This window comes from Neopelma chrysocephalum, unplaced genomic scaffold (genome assembly GCF_003984885.1).
Source record: "Neopelma chrysocephalum unplaced genomic scaffold, ASM398488v2 Primary Assembly neopelma1_138, whole genome shotgun sequence".
Lineage (NCBI taxonomy): Eukaryota > Metazoa > Chordata > Aves > Passeriformes > Pipridae > Neopelma > Neopelma chrysocephalum.
This window is the reverse complement of record NW_020897800.1, coordinates 6,596,765-6,616,318: the sequence shown is the minus strand read 5'-3', so window position 1 is coordinate 6,616,318 and position 19,554 is coordinate 6,596,765. Positions and strand designations below refer to the sequence as shown.

The 19,554-nt window shown below is 46.2% G+C and overlaps 1 protein-coding gene and 1 long non-coding RNA gene across 2 annotated transcripts in view; one reads left to right on the top strand and one right to left on the bottom strand.

Annotated features, from left to right (window-relative positions):
- Positions 1-939: 939 nt before the first annotated feature.
- On the bottom strand, positions 940-9,775 carry LOC113975352. The gene is made up of 3 exons (XR_003536811.1): positions 9,658-9,775; positions 3,537-5,086; positions 940-986 (listed from the first exon to the last, which is right to left on the bottom strand). It is a non-coding gene; the product is annotated as an uncharacterized LOC113975352 (long non-coding RNA).
- ARHGAP32 (Rho GTPase activating protein 32) overlaps positions 9,044-19,554 on the top strand; it is a 251,725-nt gene continuing 241,214 nt past the window's right edge. Inside the window, exon 1 of the mRNA XM_027699266.1 lies at positions 9,044-9,098. The gene's annotated coding sequence lies outside the window, so the exon portion shown is untranslated. The remainder of the gene's footprint in view (positions 9,099-19,554) is intronic.

Genomic DNA, 19,554 nt, shown 5'->3' with positions numbered 1-19,554 from the left:
TTTATTTCCATAAACAAAGCACCATAAAGTATTTTGTGTTAACAGAAGTTTCCCTAAAAGAAACCCGCAAATAACCATTGGTTGAGTGCTACATTAATGAGTTTTCTTAAAGACTGTGCCCTAAAACATCAGCAGCCTTCCAGAGCTTTTCTGTCTTTGTTAAAGGTCACACAGCACGGGCAAGTTGCCACAAATATTTACAGTTGTGGACTAAGTTTTGTGAAAGATGAGATGAATGGTTGAGCTGAAATGAGTGCCCTGCCCAGGAAAACTGCCCTGGAGCAGCAAAACTCAGGATGAAACACTCCCCACTAACTCATTTGCAAGAGGAGGTTTCCCTTGCTTCCTCAGTTGATATCTGGGACACTCAACCACTATAAGATTTAAATAGCTCTTCTAATAATAACTGAATATATTTATAGATATTTGTAGATATTTTCATCCTCCAGATAAATATGCAACACTAATTCCTGTTCAGCACTGAGCACCAGGATCTTATGGCAGCTATTGCTGCTGATTGTAATTACATAGTTCTTGTAAATCAGGATCAACTTGGGCTTCCCCCAGCTCTGAGGTGGGGGAGGAAAATAAAAATTCTTCTCTTAGGTGTAAGTCTACAAAGACAGGAATTCCCAGCTTGTGCATTTGATGTAAGTAACCACCCTGAGCTTTCGGAGAGTTCACAGCCAAATAAAAGCACTTGGTTCGGTCGTGGCTTTTCTTCCAACCAGCTGCTGGAGAGTTTTATCCATCTCTGAATTTCACAGAATGTTTGTTTACCAGAAAAAAACCCACAAAAGCGATAAAAAAAATAATTTAACAAAAGCTTGAAAAATAATCTCTCCTCTTTCCTCAGATGTGGGATCAGTTCCCTGGAACAGCAACAATGCCAAGGTTGTGGGTTTGATCCCTGCAGGGACCATTCACTTACAAGTTGGACTCGATGATCCTCGTGGGTCCTTCCCAGCTCAGGATATTCTTTGATTCTGTGAACAACAGAACAGCAAAAAAGATGCCTCAGCCCTTGAGTTCTAAGGTAGATGATTTCACCAAAAATTTTGGTGATTCTCCCCATGCTGATTAACCCAAAACAAACACCACACGATCACCAGTGTGGGCTGAGCTTCAGACTCATCAGGATTGCACAAGGATCAGAGGAAGTGTTCCAGTTCAGGAAAGGAATAAATGGAAGATTAATATGGGACATAGCAAAATAATTGGGTCTCGCTCTGTCCTGTTTGCTCTTAAACCCTCTTGACAGCACAGCCTTTCCCTTTGTGATGCATTTCACTAGTTCCTCCCCAAAATACAGTTTTCTTGTATGTGGCTGTGTCTAAAGTGCATGTGAGGGGAAAAACCACCCACAGGTTTCCATCAGCCAGAGCCTGCCAAACATCTGCATCGTGTGTGACATGTTCCCCCTGACAGCTCCTCAGGCCCTCCTGGAGCCCCTCCAAATGCCACACGTCCATCCCAGCTCCAGAGCAGGGACCAGAGGGCACTTCTGGCACCTGCCCTGTGCAGCCCCTCCCTTTGCCTCCCTTCCCTCGCCCTCCTGGCAGGAATGTGACTCCCTGGGTGCAGCTGGGACTCAGAGTTCAGCTCTCAGCCCAGGCCTGGCCCTGACAGGCGTCACTTTGGTTTAAGCTTTGCCCATCTCATCAGTTCACCTCCACATTCCCTCCCGTGATGTTTTCAGACCATCTTTCAGCCATCCTTCAACTCCTCATCACTCTCCTGAACTAAAGATCCTCTAGACTTCATGCCACGCCCTCAGGGTTACAGCAGCCCAGTATAAGGAAATGCCCCAATTACCATTATTACAACTGGATGTCACAGCTCCTGTATCAGGGGTTAAGCCACTCTCTAACAGAGACAGAGAAAATCTAAGATTAAAAATGCAAGACACAGTGCATTTCTCACAGGATACTCATCCAGCTTGTGCAGCTAAACCTCAGGCCTGCTCCAATCTGCCACGTTCCCTCACTCCAGGCGATGGAGAGACATGAATAGAAACAGGCAGCTCTGGCCACACACAGTCATACATTTACAAATTATTACACAACAAAATTTGCATGAAACATGGTGGGGAGCAGCACCAAATCAGTGTCTGTGAAAACAAGGCAGGGGCTGCTCTACCCTGCAAGTCTGATGGCCATATCCAAGTGCCGTGGATATCCTTTCCCAGCCGGATCCCAGGACACTGCTGGGTTTCCCTCAGCCTATATCTTTACTCACTGGTGTGCTCTGATGTTTTAAGTTCATGTTCTTTCTCAGCTTTTTCCTCCCAGGGTGGGTATAACGCTATATGTCCTAATTCACAGCAACTTCCCAAACCCAAGGTCCATTCTCCATAGAAAAAGCATCCAAGTATGAAGTTATTCCACAGAGATCTTGTTTAGCAAGTCACAGGAGTGCACAAGTGCTGAGCCTTGCAGGGCCCCTTGCCCCTGCTTTGTTCACTCCTCAGTCTCTGCTCTCGTTCCCAGAGCAAGCTGAGGCAGTTCTCCACCCACACCACTTGGAAAACGGGTGGTGCAACGCCCATCCCACAGCTGGGGGGTCTGTCAGATTATACCAAAACAATGGCAAGTCTGCAAACTTCAGGAAAATTTGGCACAAGTGGGTTAAAGAGGGAAACTGTGTGAACAAGCACAGAGTTGCCACACATTCCTGCTTCCCTGTGACCAAGGTCAGAGCAGCTGGAATGACGTTTGCTCTCGGAGAAACAGCCATGTGATTGACCCAACGAGTCACTTGATTTCACAGATGCTTCATGGCAGGATAGCTCCAGGAACAGTTCTGAGACTATAAAGGGAGGATTAGAGAGCCAGCAGTCAAAAGAGCAGTTTTCCTCTGTCCCAAGCAGAGCATCACATTTGCACGCAAGAGAAGCCCAGTAAGTGGAAGAATTCCACTCGGCAGCCTGTGCTCTCATCTGGGTGGATTTGCCCATCAAAGAGACAGGCTGGAAGAGAAAGTAATATTCTGCTCTGCTTGTATTTATACACAGCTGAACTTTACATATGCACAGGCCCAGAGACTATTTTGTAAACATTAAGAGGTTCAAGGCTTTAAAAATCAATTTATTCTAATCTTTCTCATTGCCTCCTATAACCAAACACAATGTCCTCCACAGGGGAGACAGAATAGTAATAATTTTAAAAGGGTGGAAAAGTGTCCAATTCTTGGGGTGAAGGCTACAGACTATTGCAAATTCAGACTGCTGTTTGCAAGCATTTTGAGTATGCAATGACTATTTCAGCCAAGCCATTTCAGAGGATGGTAATTTCTGTGCTAAATAGTCTAAATGAATGGTTCATTAAAAATCTGATCTCAGTTATTCTGAATGCTTATCTTTGTGAGGCCAGAAGTCACTTGCATTCACAGAGCTGTGCATGTGTACAGAAATGTGCCCAATTAAAGGGTCTGTATCAGCTATTCTTTGGAATTTGGGGGCTGTTTTACCTTGGGGATAACAGGGATCATCCCCACCAGAGCTCTTTAACTCTCAGTTAAATCTCTGAGTTACTGACCTCTGCTGCTGACCATACACAATGCACATCCATCTCACACCTGGTATGAGCACATCATTCAGAGATCTTCCTGTTTATCACTCCTTCTGGGAAACATCACCCAACAGCAACAAGCTGCAGCATCATCAGTGACAAATGCTCATGGCTTGTCCCTGTAGAAGGTACAGAAAGGAGCCAGGTAGTCACACAGTGATATCTCTCATGTTGCACACACCACGCCCTTTCCTTTCCCAAGGAGGAGCAGCTTTAATAACATAGATATGGTGGGTTTGTCCTACATGAGTCAGGGAGATACTCATACTTCAAAATACAAAATATTCTAGCCATAAAATACTGCAGGAAGAAATCCCTCTCCTATAGCTGATGAATATGAGCTGAGATGTCTGAATACAACCCACTGGGGAAGGGAGCACAGCCTGTCACAGAGTGACCAGTTGAGCAATGAGCCAGACAGAGTCAATACAGCCATTGCCAGGAAAAGATATATTTATTCTCTGAAAACATGAGTAGGGATATTGGTAATGACAGAGCCTTTGTCTCCCCTCCTGCAGAGTCCTCTCAAACATGCCAGATTTGCTACTGAAGTGACTTGGATGAAATCTCTTGCTCTTATCATTAATATCTACTTCTGGGAAAGAGCCTGGCTCCAACTGTCAATAGCAATGCTCCTACTGCCTTCAACAGAGGCAAGATTTCACACTTGATATCCCAGCCCTAACTGAATTCCTTGCTTTTCCAGCTGAAATGAAGATTACTTGAAAACTGAAGTTAATGAAACTAGTTGTACTGATGCTCTTTTCTTGATGGCAAAACCCTTCCTGGTTTAGCTTCTTAAAGATTCTCTGCAGGATTTATCCAGGAGCCCCAGTTCAGCACCCCATAAAACAGGCTGTCTGAACATACAGCAGTGACCAGCAACCCCACTGCGGGAAGGACTTGCCTTTCTCCCGGGTTATATATCCGGGAGACTCATTCTCTGAAGGGTGACAGGAATTGCCTCACTCCTCTCCCAAATCCAGCCATGACTAATGCTTGTGATGTGCCCTGAAACACTGGGAGGAAAGGTGCTAGGGAAATGCAAAGCAGCTTTCAGGAACAGAAATACATTGTCTCTCACTCTTCCTTTCCCCACCTTTTTTTCTTTCACGAGTCTTTGTTGTGGTCGTGGTTTGTTTTGTAAACAGAGCCTAGTACTGCTTGGCATCAGCATCTTCTCAGAGCAAACACAGAAAGCTCAGAAGTCTCCAAGTGCAACTGATTTCTTAAATATTTATCATTTCACTCCAAGGAAAATATTTAAGAGAAACAGAACGTGAAGTAAAGGGAGGAAAGATACAGTGTTATCTCACATGAACATCATCTCAAAGCACAACCTGATGTAAACCAGAACTAAACTCTGCACCAGCCAGCACAGAGCTGATCTCTAGAGCTTCTCTCAGCAGAGGCATCTTGCCATTGACATTCCCAGGCAAAAAAGCCACCCCTCAAAAGTCCAACAATTCCAAGCCAGGCAAAATCCCCTTCTTCAGATTCTCTAGTCTTGTTCCTCACTGGAAAAAAAAAATATATAGTGGAAAAAGATAATCACGTGGATCAAAAAGTCCTCACTTGAGAAAAAAATTGATATCCTTGGTAAAAAATAAATATGCAGCAGTTATTAAAGGTGAAACCAAAAAGTCAGACGTGGGGGAACTGACACCTGGCCACATCCTTTGCTCTCATCCCCTGGGGAAGGTTTGCTCCTGGAAGCCCTGGCTGACTTGCTGATGAGGTGATGGAGCTGAGTGACCTTCAGATCCATGGAAAGGGCAGACAGGCCCTGTGGACACACAGCAGCAACCTATAACTGGCAAGGGCTGAAGCAACTCAGCTCAGTCCTTTCCTGTTTGGGGGAGCTGGATGCCAGGGCTCTGCACTGGTCATTCCAGTGGAAGCACTTCCTGGCCTCATGAAGAGCCATTAAAGTTTTCCAGAAAATTAGCAAGGACTGACAAGAAACAGAAAGAAGAAGGAAAACCATTCTCCCTTTATTTATTTTTTTTTTTAAGGAAAGATGTTCAGACACAAAAGTGAAGGCAGTGAGCTCCAAATCACCAGGCACAGCTTGGTGGGAGGCAGTTAAAGGGAAATGCAGCCGGGATTCTCAGCACTGAGTCAGGACCTCCCTTTGATCTCCAGTTTTCCCAAGCTGCATTCCCACATGCAGCCCACCATTTGTTTTTAGTTAGACAGGACTAATGAAAAATACTCTGCTCGGGAAGAGCAACAAACAAGCTTTGCAGAAATCACACAGTGGCAGCCAGTCAAAATAAGGAAGAAGTAAAACCACAAAAGAGAGGTGATGGCATCTATTGCAGAGGGAAAGGCTCAGCTGCTTGGGATGCTCTGGGTATCTTTCATCTAGGAATTTCAAAGTCACCCAAATCAGTGATAGATAGATAGGGATCACCTCCTCACACACCACTAAATCTGTCTCCTAAATATGGAGCCAACAAACTGCTCTGGCACCCGAGGTTTATCAGCAGTGAGCCCTGCAGGGACTGTCCTGGCTCATCCTAATTCCCTAGTCAGGTTTGACAGGATCAGAGCTGTAGGTAGCACAATGCATCACATCATTTTGCCTTGTCATCACTGTAATTTGTGTATTTTCTGCATCCTCTTTTGTTTATTAGCCCACATAATTACACTATTCCCTGTTTCAGGGGCTACTGTGCAACATCATCATGATTTGCTGTCTCCTCTGAACGTCTCCTTTGCTGTCTCCTGTTGGAGCCCCAGCCCCAGCAATGTTCTTCCCTCCAGTTTTGTTTGTTGGCATCTGGCACAGCATATGCTGACACGGAGCAGTTCACATGTCTCAGAGCTATTGTTCCAGACTCGGCACATTTATAGTCACCATCAGTTACTCACAGCAGGCTCTGAAAAATTTTCATCACAACAACTAGAAATTCTTCAAATCTTTTAAATTAAAGCTCACAACTCAGAACTCGTGCATGCCCAGGCTTGCCTTTCTTAGTCACCCAATACATTAGCACAGAGTGGTATCATTTATCCAAATGGAGAGCTGGTATCAGCAGAGCCTTAATGTAGATTACATATGACAGTGTTTCACAGATGGAATGAGAACCAGAAAGCATCAAATCCAGCTCGTGGAACAGTTTCAACTATGTCTCTCATTTAAAACATTTTTGAAAGTGTATCTAGTGGGCAATGTTATATTTGTTTTTGCAATGCAAATGTGGCTGTCACCCCGTGTCTGAGACAAAAGCACATCCCACAGCTCTGCCATGAATTCCAGGTGCACAGCAACACCCATGATCCCCAACACCTCCCCACGTTCCACACGCTGTGCCCCTGGGCCCATGCCAAAGGCAGGGAGTGCTCCCAGGATAAGTGCCTTGCAGTGCCACTGAGGATGGGATAAACACAGAGCAGCAATCAGATTTGTAACCTCTGCGGCCACCAAATGGCACAATTCTCAGGGAGGGGTTTGCACTTTGCCTGCTGACAGCAAACTCCAGTTGTGTGTTTCTGGACATGCTAATAAAGCTTATAAAGCACATCATGAAGTGGTTTAGGGTCAGCTATCGAAACACAACATGGCATAATGGCTCTATCAAAAAGATCCTCCACTAAGGCACTGCAGGTCCTTGCATTCAAAGAGGCACTTATCTGGAGAAAGGAGTTTGTGGTTAACACTTAAACCCCACTTAAAAGTGTGAATTAACTTTTGCTGATAAAGCAACACTCAAGACTATGTTTAATATATCTGAAGCTCAACCAGAGGCCAAGGCTTTGTACAGTGAACAGGGTGTGCAAGTGGCCTGTCCATGGGTGAACACATCCCATGGCTGCAGCAAAACACCTTTGTGGATCTGCACCAGCTCAGTGAGGTGGGAGGGCCCTGGTGCAGACAGGTACTCTGTGCCCATCCCTCCTGGCTGGGACCCACCCCTCAGAGAGGGAGCTTGCCTAGACACAGTAAAACAGACCCAAACCAACCTCAGGACTTCTTTGGCAAGTTTTTGAGTATTTTCCCTCCGACACTCACAGGACATTCAGAACCCACGTGGACGCATTCCTGTGTCACCTGCTCCAGGTGACCCTGCCTTGGCAGGGGGGTTAGACTGGATGATCTCCAGAGGTCCCTTCCAACCCCAACCATTCTGTGATTCAGTGCTAGGAGCAGCCCCAGCTTCAACAGAGCACACACAGAGGCCACTGCACATCCCTGCCAAGCTCCATCCCTCCTGCTGCCCCTGGACCAGCCCCAGCACCTCACACACCTCCATCCCTTGACCCAAAACACACCTCATCCATGTGTATAAATATCTAAAGGGAGGGTGTCAGAGGATGGACCAGGCTCTGCTTGGTGCCAGCCACTAGGACAAGAGGCCACGGGCAGGAACTGATGCCCAGGAAATTCCACATGTACAGGAGGAAGATCTTCACTGTGTGGTGACCAAGCACTGAACAGGCTGGCCAGGGAGGGTGTGGAGTCTCCCTCACTGGGAATATCCCAGACCCGTCTGCACACAATCCTGTGCCATGTGCTCTGTGATGGCCCTGCTGGAGCAGGGAGGTGGCACCAGATGACCCACTGTGGTCCCTTCCAACCTGAAATAACCCCACTGACTTCACCCTCCTGCTCAGCTCTCACATGGACACAAACTCTTCCCTGCCCAGCCCGACCCCAAACCCCAGGCACACCAGGCAGTGCTTCCCTGAAGGGAAACATCCCCCACACTGAGGGGAAACATCCTGCAAAACAAGGGGACACATTCCCCAAACTGAGGGGAGACAGACCTGCAGCTTCCCCACCACAGCAGCCCAGGTGCGGTGGCTTTGGTCCCTGAATCCCAGAACCACTGAGGCTGGAAGAGACCCCGGAGACCATCGAGTCCACCCTGTGCCCAATCCCCCCCTTGTCCCCCAGCCCAGAGCACTGAGTGCCACGTTCCTCGGACACCTCCAGGGATGGGGGGACTCCACCACCTCCCTGGGCAGCCCCTTCCAATGCTTAATCACCCTTTCTGTGAAGAAATCCCTCCCGATGTCCAACCCGAACCTCCCCAGGTGCAGCTTAAGGCTGTAACCTCATCTGTCGCGGTTACCTGGGAGCAGAGCCCGACCCCCACCTGACTCCACCCAGCCCTCAGGGAGGGATCAGACCCCTGTCCGGCCCAAGCCGGTCCCCTCCCCTCCCTCCCCCACGTCCCCTCCCCTCCCCTCACCGCCCCGTCCCCTCCATCCCTCCCTCCCTCCGTGCGCGGCTCCTCCCGCCCTTCCCTTCCCGGCTGGGGCGGAGCCGGCGGGAGCAGCACCGCGCATGGGCCCCGCCGCCCTTCCCTGAGCCGTGTGCGGGGGGCGTGTGCCGGTACCGAGCGCCGTGTGGCGGTGCCGGCTATCGTGTGTCGTGTGCCGTGTGCCGGCGCCATCCCCTCCCGGCCTTCCCGGCCCCTCGTGCCCTGCGGCCGCAGGCGCGGCCATGGCGGTGCCGGCGGCCCGGGGCTGCTGAGCGGCGGTCGGGGCGCCCGGGCCGGGCCCCCGCGGCGGAGCGAGGTGAGCGCGGGGCGGGAGCGGCATCGCGGCACGGGGAGCGCGGCCATGGCGGGGCGGGGGGAGAGGGGAAAAATGGGAAATAACCCCCGATCCCAGCGCTCGCGGCGCCGTCGCGGTGGGTTTTTGTTCGGTCCGTGGCTCCCCACGCCCCGCTCCCGCCGCCCTTCCCGCTCGGCCGGGGCGCTCCGAGCGGGATGAATGCGCCTGTGGGCCGGGAATAATCGGTGGGAAGGAAGACTGGGAGGATAATGGGGATTTCAGCCCGCCCGTGCCGTCCCCCGCGGGTCTGGGCTTTGTGCCGGCTCCGCTGTGCTCTCTGCGGGGCCGTGTCCGGGGCCGTCCCTGCCCGGGCACACGCGGGGCTCGCCCAACAGGTGCTGCCGTGCCCGGGCACCTTCCACCCGAAGCCCCGGGGAGCTCCCCCCGGAGCGCCGGGAGCCGAGCGGGGCGTGGGGAGTCAGGGCTTGCAGGGAAGGATCCGTAACGCGTCTGGACCCTGAGCAGCGGGAACTTGGGAAAAAGGTCGATTAACCTTTGGAACTCGCCCGTGTGTGCTCACCTACGGCACCGTTTCCTTCCATGAACGGTGTGTCCCGCTCCGTTCTCCCCTGGGAACCTCTCTCCGTCTCTAAGAGCTGCTCCAAACCAGACCGATGGCTGGTGGATTGTAAGGAGGTGATGGGAACGAGTCAATTTTTGTTCCATCCCTGCACTTTCCACACGAGCTGGTGCAGCAAACAGCACTTTGGACAGAGGCTGGGATGTCCAGTTTGTTGTGTTGGTTGGTCCTGGCTCTAGAAGAATGCAATTGAGAGGAATAGGTGGAAAGGCAAGAAGGTAGAAGCTTAAAACATGCCATTTCATCTCAAGAAGAGCTCTAAGTGTATTATCCAAAGGTGATCAGACACTCCTCTTTGACATGAACCGATTGAGTCAGTTCCAGGACTCTTAAAATCCATTTCAAGTGTTTGAGGTTGGAGCTTTTGCAGAATAGGGACAAATACCCTGCACGTGTGATTTCTTTCCCGCTGCACAGATGTTTTCTCATTCTAGTTTTGCAAAATCAGGTTAGCCTTGAGTGAGCAGCTTATTTTGACTGGGAAGTAAAACATTACGTATTCTTTATGATAAAAGAGCAAGTAAATAGTTCTTGTGCTTGGACTGGTTTGTTTTCATGAGACTTGTTGGAGGTTGCTTGTGCCTTACCAGGGTACACGTGTAGAGCTGATGGGTTTGTAAGGCTGGAACACATTGGAACCAGCTGGAACAATCGAAATTTTGGTCCTTTGAGGGCATATAGTGATTGAGGTAGTAAAGGTGGAAAGGAGTCAGTCTGGGAAAATGCAAACCCTTTTATTTAGGGAAACAGAACTGAAAGCGTTACTGTGGTATTCACTCCATGCACAAGGTACAGAAATATTAGTCCATTGCCAGAAGCAAATTATTGGTCAGTCGTTCAGCTTGTGGTCTTAATGTGGGATTTGTTTGTTTAAAGTGTGTTTGTCGAGTTTTTGAAGAAACAAAGAGCATCTGAGGCAAGTCATCAGAAACATCATTGGGGAATTGGTTTAGGTTTAATGTCTGGTTTGTAGCTGAATGTTGCAGTGGTTTTATGCCACTTTCAGCGGATGGGTTGTGGAATATCAGGATCCCGGGTTGTGGAATATCAGGATCCCGGTTCTTAATCATCTGTTTGTGTAATGCAGAGTGAGGGGAATGATGGTGATGTTGGATTTAAGGGAGAAGGATTCCAGTGGTGATTTACTGGCTGGGGAGAAGATCCCAAAGGGAGTGGAGGAAATCTAAAAAAGAAGGGGAGCAGTGCTACTTTGGCCCTTTCTCCCTGGGCTTCTGATTCTTTTGTGAACATCTGTAAAGGAAATGTCATTTTGCTGTTTGAATACATTGTTTTGCATGAAGTGTCAGACCACATTATCGGTATGATTCCAGTCAACTTCCCTCATTTCAAAACAAACACGTCAAATACAGCAATATGTTTATACAAAAATTCAGTGTGTTTTACAGGAGCCCAATATCCATATTTCCAAAAATAAATGATGTTTTTCATACTTTATTATGGCTAGAAGAGTTTGTGTGGGAGAGTTGGAATGGGTTCCCTTGGCCTTTGTATCCTGCTCTGCACAAATAAGAGGAAGATGTTGGCCTTTTCATGAACTGGGGGATTATTTTCATTCACACTTCCTCAAAATATTCTTTTCCATGTAGTAGTTCTGATTCCAGTGGCTGTGACCAAGGCAAGAGCTATTGTCTCACAGTTATTGGCTGGTCCTGGGGTAAGGACAGAAAGGGAAGAAGGTATAAAAAGATGTAGGTAATGTGTGAATTTTGGCTGCAGAACCCTGGGATTGCTCCCGTGGGACTGTCAGCACGGGTGGCTTCTGTCAGGTGAGGTGTCACAGGGCCAGGTCCTGTCCCGGGTGTGCTCCTCACCTGCAGCTCCTGGCTCTGCTTTCAGGCTCTCTGTGCTGCAGCAGCATCTTGGACCAGCCAAGCTGCTGAGCTCCCTGATTTTCCGGGTTGTACGAGGTCGGTGTGAGCCAAGGAGGATCCTGACCACCCATTCTGCTCCACCAGACTCGAGCAGGAATTTGAGGGTGAGCTCGTGGGATGTCTGTGGACGGTGTCAGAGTCACTGCTTGGCTCCGGCAGCTGCCCTTGGAATATCTGATATTGTAGTCAAAGAGAAGCAAATCGAAGTGTTTATCAACTTTTCAAGACCATAAATTATCCTTGGAAAAATAAGTCATGTCGGTGTCTGGGGTGAAGCGGGTCAGCAAGTCTGGGCAGTTGGAGCCTGTGGATTTTCCCAGTGATTTCTATTCTTATGCTAATCCTCTGAGCAGGCTGTGGCTGTGGCCGGTGGGAGAGGAGGGATGTGCACACTGAGGGCACGAGAGAGGAGCCATGTTTTTGTCCTTATTGTCATGCAGATCGGGCGTTCCAGCCAACCACAGTTTGGAGACTCCGTAACCCCAGGATGTGATGCTGTGGGTCAGCAACCATTTATTTAGCGATTCTGAGCCGCTTTGAGTGAAACACTTGCTTTTCACTGTTCATTTGGGGGGGGTTGTTTGTTTTGCGTTGGTTTTTTTGAATCCATGGTTGTAGCTAAAACCAAATGGTTGTATTTGCTGCCGAACAATTAAAGTTGGAAAACTTCAGTTTTTCAATTTTTAATTATTGTATTAGGTAAAAAGTGTAGGGAGGCAGGAAAACTGTGAGCTGCTTATTTGAATCCTTCTTCTACTTCTGTGGGTGACTTGCTGTGTTTCTCCCACACCGTTTGTCTGCGAGCCCCCAGTTTCTGCTGTGTAAGAGATTTTAGATAAATATTTATATATCAGTATATTTATTTATTTAGAGGTATATATTATTGGGTAGTCTGTGGTTGTTCCTGGGGAAGGGGGGTGTGTGCCACTTGAAACCAGGTAAAATATGTACATACCACTCACAAGGGTTTATCTGTTGTGTATTTGTTTCTAGAGATTGTTTTAGAAATAGGAAGTAATGGAGAGGTCTGAAAGACATGCACCAAGTTAGGATTTATATTACCTGTATTACATTATAGACACTGCAGCTGTTTGTGGTCTCTGTCCTGGACAGATTCTGACTAATATCCATGGGGGCTTCTGCAGTTCGATGTGCAGGGAGTGTTAAGCACGTTAAGAAGGCTTTGGGTGTTTATTCCAGTGGTGTTTTGTGGTGCTGGGTCTGTGTTCACTGCAGCAGATCCGCTTATCCATATTTGTGTGTAGTACTGGATTCTTTGGAAGTGTGTGAAATAATTAAAACCCGCCCTTTAAACTATTTAGTAAATTGGATTTGCTTTACCAGCAGTGGGACAGGAAGTTAATCGTGTTTAAGCTGATGTTGACTTTTCCAATCTGATTTTCCCTGGGAAGAAACTTTGCTACCTAGTTGTTAAATGCACAGTTAATTACCTGCTGATTGTTTAAGCTGATAAACCAATGCTACCAGGTTTGCTGTAATGAGGCTGGTAAATGTGCCTTGTGTATGTGCCTTAGATGTGCTTCCTTGTGCTATTGTCTTGTGATTAAACTCAGTATTAAGTATTATTAGGTAACGATTTGAATGTATTTAGTGTTCTCAGGTGATGATTATGGCACCCAACTTACTCACTGGGTGTTCTTGCTCTGTGCTTACACATGTGTAGTTCTGGAGGTGGTGGTGTCCTCCAGGAATATTGTATGGGAATATGGCTCTGCAGCTTTCAACCCATAGTTTGGAAAGTAAGATACCCCCAAATCTCCACTTCTTAAAATCACTGTTTGAAGAACCTTTACTTTCTTTCAGTCCTGCTTCTGTGGCTGTGTTGCACCGTTCTGAGCACGTCTTGTCTTGGGCTGAGGTCAGTGGTTGAGGCAATATTTGGGAGCAGTTACTGATCCATGAGTCATTCATCCTCCTGCCATCCCAGTTGCTTTTCCTGCTGAAGAAGCTGCAGTTGTTGCCCCTCCATTCCCTCCCTGGTGTGTCCAGAGCTTTTCCTTGCCCACATCTCACTATTAATGTGTGTGGGTAGAGAGCATTGATTTAGTGTGTCCACTATAATTCATTAAGAATCAGAGAAACTGGAGTTTTCCCAGCTTCCACCATTAATTCATTAAGCCAGGACCACAAGAACTTTGGAGCCTGGCTTCCCATGGATTTCAGGGTAAAATTGACTGCCTAAACATCCCTGAGGTTTTTTTGCTGGATGGAGGAACACTTGATCAGCCACAGCCTGAGCTGTGGCCTTTGGTCTTGTTTAGTGGCTCTTGCTCTGGGTGAGTTGGGTTTGAGATGCAGGGATGAAAGGTGGTTTCTAAAAGCTTTGTCATCCCTTACTGGCAGATTGAGATAATCAGTTTTGCTCAAAATAACTTTTGCAAGATGTTAAGTGGCTTGAAAATTCATGCTTCTTACAGAAAGCTGTGTTTAATCCTCTGTGTATTTTGTTATCTGAGAGATGTTTATCAATGACTAAACAAATTTTTATTAAAATGTTAAGCTGTTGATTTTTTATTTTTTTTTAATTTCAGTGACAGTGTTTCCTGACATTTGGGAGGTGAATTTTTTGGCCTCAATACTCAGAATGCTCAAGGTGCATGTGAGGGCTCTGAAGGAAAAGAGAAGATACAGTGCTTGGTGTTTTGAAAGCAGTTTGATGGGGTTTTTTTTGGTATAAAACCAGAAGGTTTTCCAAATCCAGTTTTACACCTTGGCCATGTTCTTACTGACCTCACTAGAGGCATAGGTGTGGAAGAATGTAGCTGGACAACCCTATTTGTGCACGGTTTCAATTGTTGCAAAAGCCTCTGAGTGTTTGCTGAGATTTTCTCTTTTCCTCCTTGTTGTGATTCAGGAATGTTGTGCTGTACCTTTTGTGTTTGTGTTTTACAAGAGTCAACTTCTGCCTGCTGGGAACAACCAGTCTGTTAACAGGGTGATTTCAGTATTTTTTTAAAGTTTAATTTGAATTCAAAAAGCCTGTTACCCTGCTCAATAATGCACCTTGCTTGTCCAACCCTCAAACTGACACAGCAGCTGATACGATCTGATAGAATCTTTACAAATTTTATCAACAATTTTAATATCAGCTTTTCATGGAACGTGAATATATTTCAGTGGCTGCTTTCCATAACTTGCCTTTATGATCACCATCTCATCCCTCACAGTCTGGCTGTGATATAAACAATAAAAATTGCTGTGTGGGTATCATTACATGTTTCTAATGCTTATTTACGTGTATTGCTGATGGATACCACTTTTGCACTAAAATATAAAATGTGGGGTTTATAAAACTCACAAATGAAGGAGCAATAGCTCTAAATATTGAGATAAAACTTAAGAATTCTTTGGTACAGTCTGTAAGCCAAAATATGTCCCTGCTCCCTTGCTTTTAGGAATTTGCAGAGGTGCAATGTGTTTGCTGGAGGTTGATTCAGTAAGGAGGAGTTGATTTTTATTTCAGCAAAAGCTCTGATAATTTATTCTTGGAAGTGTAAATGAGATGCCACAGTCCTGCAGCTGAATGATGCACAAGGCAAGCTTCAGATGTGCAGTTCAGTCCCTGGTAACTGCTGCAGTTATTTCATTGAAGAAACAGGAACAAAAGTTTGTTTGTAAGTGCTCTGGAACGGAGAACAAAGGCTGCGGGGACCTTTGAACCTCTGGGGCTGTGCATCTGAAGGAGGAATTGTTCAGGAATGGGAAAAACTGCCAGGAGACCAGAGATCTGCTTTTCCCGACATCTTTCTCCAACAGTGCTCAATGACCACATTTAAAGCACAAGAAAAAAAAAAGTTGGTTAATTGGAAGACTCTCTTGTTCTTCCCCCCAGCCCTGATTTGATAATCAAGCATGCAGGGATGGTTCTTCTCACTCTGTTTTTCACCAAGGCAAGCTTTAAACAAATGAGTGTGTGTGCTCTGTTTTTTGGGCAGAAATCTTAATAATTGATCGCATCCTTAAACATTTTGTTCTCTCTCAGACGTTCTGTGCAAGTGATTCTGGCCTGTGAAGCAATTTGTTTCTCTTGCTTCCTGGTGGTGTTCAGACTTGACAATTATTTTTCAGTCAGTGGTAGCTGTCTGCTCCAGGAGGACGGGAGGGAATAATCAGTGTTCCCAGGAAATTGTTACTTCTCTGCACAATGTGTTGCCTGGCAGGCTGAGGGCACAGCCTCCAGTGTGTCCAGAGCGAGGGCTCTGCTCCGGGCAGGATTTGTGCCTTATCACTCACCTTCAGGGACTGGGCAAGGCTTGAGCACAGGATGGGCTGTGCTGGAAGAACATGTTCCCTGAATTGCTTCGTGCACAGGGAGAGAAAGCCCATATTACAGTAGTGAGGGTTGATTATTTTTCTGTGATAATGAACACAACACAGCAGCTGGAGAAGGCGAGGCTGTTCATTTGTGTTCCTCCTGTCTGTCAGCAGTGTGTGTGACGGGCCTGTCTGTCCCTCCTGAGGGAATACTCTGTGCTGCTCTGCAAGTGTTGGGACAGCAGGGAAAGGCTGGGCTTGCCCCACGGTCTCTTAGGAATGGAAGCGGTACAAGAGCTGGCAGGAGGGCAGGAATCCTGGAATCTGGTGAACTTCCTCCTGCAGCCCCCCTTGGAGAAGCCGTTCTCCAGAGCACTGTGCAGGCTGGGGGTGTTCAGGTGGCTGCAGCCCCTTGGCACAGAGAGGAGAGGAGAGCTTCCCTCGGGGTGCTCTCTGCATCCTGGTCCCCAGCAAAGTACAGGAAGAATTGGGAAAGCTCCAGATGCCAGGAAGAGGAGTTAGAAATCAGGTGTGATTTAGTTGACAGGTAGTATTTCAAGTAGTGATTCTTCTTGGGCTAGAGAGGAAAAAATCCATTTCTTTAAATTATTGGGGGTCTTAAGCCCCTCTTTCCCCTCTTTCTTCTTTCCCAAAGGGATCATGTATGGGATGGCACTCAGGGTGAGGTTGGGGAGCACTGAAAGCTGATAGAACTGGACAACCACTACCACCCTTACACTTGAAAGAAATTGCAAAGATATTTAAGATATTAAGTAGATATTTATCGTCCCTCTTCCCTTTTCAGCCATCCCAAATGACAGCACATCTCAAATGTCTTGTGTTCCTTCTTAAAACTGTTGATCTCTTTCCAGCCTTTGGCTGCTGTTGCTATGAAATTAGGCTGTGCTGTAGGGAAATGCAGCTTTTTGTGTTCCAGGCAGTGTGTAAACCTGGCTCCCAGGAGCAGGGAAAGCTGGGTGGTGGTTGCCCTTCCATCTCTGAAGCTCTTTACAGGACTCTAGTTGGTTGTCACTGCGCTTTTTGCTGCCTGCCTGTGAAGATGCTCAAGTGACCCATGTTCAGCCATCCCCTCACAGAGCAATTGCATCAGGAAGGCAATACATCCTTGGCTATTTTGTTATGGAGCCATATTATATTAATTGAGGGAGAACTGAACATTTTCACCTATATTACATGAAAACCTTTTTATCATTTCATCTGTCTATAGGCACCCTTTGCATTTCCTGCTTGGCAGATGCTAGGGTTAAAAATTAAGCCACACTTAACTTCTACCATTAAAACTGGAAATGAAAACACATAGATGGGTGTTTTAGAAAACTTAATTTGTCAGTTCTTCTCGCTGGCAAATGTGTGGAGGAAGGAGGCCCATATGGCTGCTAAATATAACCCAACTTTCTCCCAGAGCAGCCCAGAAAGTACAGAAGTTCACAATCTGTGTTGGTAATAAGAATGTGCTGCAGATTTGAAGAATGGTCTGAGTGCAGATTAAGGTAATGGGAATAGAGCCAAGGAGCAATGCAATAAAATGGGAGGATTCCTGTGATGGGTGAGCGTGGCTGACACTGGGGAGATGCTCAGCATCCTGCAGGTCCTGGGCCCTTTCTCGCAGTGTGTTTGAGTGCAGGGGTGGCCCTGCCTGTCCAGGCCCATCAGCTTTGATGCTCAGCACCCTCCAGCTCCAACTGCTCCTGCTCTGGTTTGCTTTAAATATGTGCACTGTTGCATCCCAGTACTGGGATGCTGAAGAACTTGGATCAGGAAAACAGGGCTGTGGTGGCAAAACTGAGAGTAGTTATTCCAGCTTTTTAATTTGATTTTTAAAATTTTTGTTAATACTGCTCACCTTTTGTGTTTTTTGTAGAGATGCTGCCAAAATACGGGTGATTCCAAATTTTAAGAATACAACCATAATTGAAATACAGTAGAATTTCTACAAAATGTTTTAAAATTATGTGTGTGTGTTTGAGGGGAGTGAAAATTAGAGATACAGCGTGCAATGTAGTATTTCTATTTATTTTTCAGTAGTGGACGTGTGTGAAATATTTTGCCACGTAGATTAGTCATTTTCTGAGGGGAACACCTGTGAAGAAAACAGACCTCCAAAATAATGGTGATTTTTGTCCCCCTCCAAAAAAAAAAAGATTACCCACTGTGCCATACTGTTGTTCTTTCTCCTCTTTTTGAATGGAAACATCCAAAATAGGTATTAAACTTCTAATTTAGCAAAGCACTTTAGTACATGTTAAATGTTAGCCTGGGAGTAATAGAGCTCTGGGTGGGATAAAAGGCATTACTGAACTGAGGCAGAAATATATGATAGGAAAAGCTTATCCTGGAAAAGAATCAGAAGAGAAACTGTATTGGTTCTATTCCTTCAGGCCTTTAAAATATTTCAAAGGGATGAGTGTAGATGTACTGATGGGGTTTTGGTGGCTGAAAATGCAGTTGTGCAGATCCCAGCTTGTTGGGGCAGGAGAATTAATGAATTAATGAATGCACTGAGCACATGTGCTCCTGCACTGCCTTCTCTGTGAAGTTGAATTATACACAACAAGAATGCACTTTGTTGTTCTTTAATAATAAATAACAGCATAGCAGTTTTGATCTTCAAAGCACAGCTCAGACCTTAATTAATCTTCATAATAGTCCTGTGAGAGACTTAAAAATACTCCCTTACCCTTTTGGACAAGGAGCTCTTTAGCATGGAGATGTTGGAGGGTTTGCTCAGGGCCACATTGTCAGGGCCTGCTGGGACAGTTGCTCAGAAATTCCTGGCACTGGGAGCTTTGGATAATTCTGGAGGCTGTGTTGCTTCTCTCATTTATGTGTTAAAATTTCAAAAAAGAAATTTGAATACATAGAGAAGTGTAGTCCTAAATTATTTTGGATTTCCAGCGGAGTGTTAACTCATGCATATGCATGTTGGAATTTCCCTGTTGAATATTCCTGGAGGCAGAAAGTGCTGAGGATTTGTGTGTGTGCTGCTGTGTGGGAGCAGGTATGGAAAAGTGCCCTTCAGAAAGCCTGGGTCACAACTGCTGTGTGACACAAGTGGGAAATAAAGTACATATGCCTTTAGAATCTGTAGGACACAGAATAAGTACATAGAAAGTGTCTCTTAGTTTGCCTTCTCTAATCTTCCTAATTCTTTGTAAGGTTTAATAAAATAAGGAGAAGAAGAGGAATTAATGTAAATGCTTGATTTTCAAGGTTTTTCCTAGATAATTGCTGATTTGAGTTCTAAAACAGATTTAGAGAGCACACTGCTGTCTGAAAACCTGTGCCTACATTTGGAGAATAAAATAAGAATGGCAGAAGGAACTGAGACTGTTTCCACCCATCTGGAGAAATGGTTCAGCAAGAATTGGAATCTAAAGGGGGCAATATCTTGAAATGATCCCGTGTGACCAGTGGGATCCAGCTTTGTTCCATGTACATTTTCTCACAAACAATAGAAGGGGGTGTTCATTAATGAATATAACTGTGAGAATGGTTAGTGCTGGAGATGGGGAGCCCAAAGCATGGGTTATCATAAGAATTGAGATATCTCACAGTGTTCACATCTGTGTTTGCTTCTGACATAACAGACCCAAGGTCAGAAAGTTTTAACATTCTCTGTAAGCTCAAAATAGCTTTTCACAAACTGGAA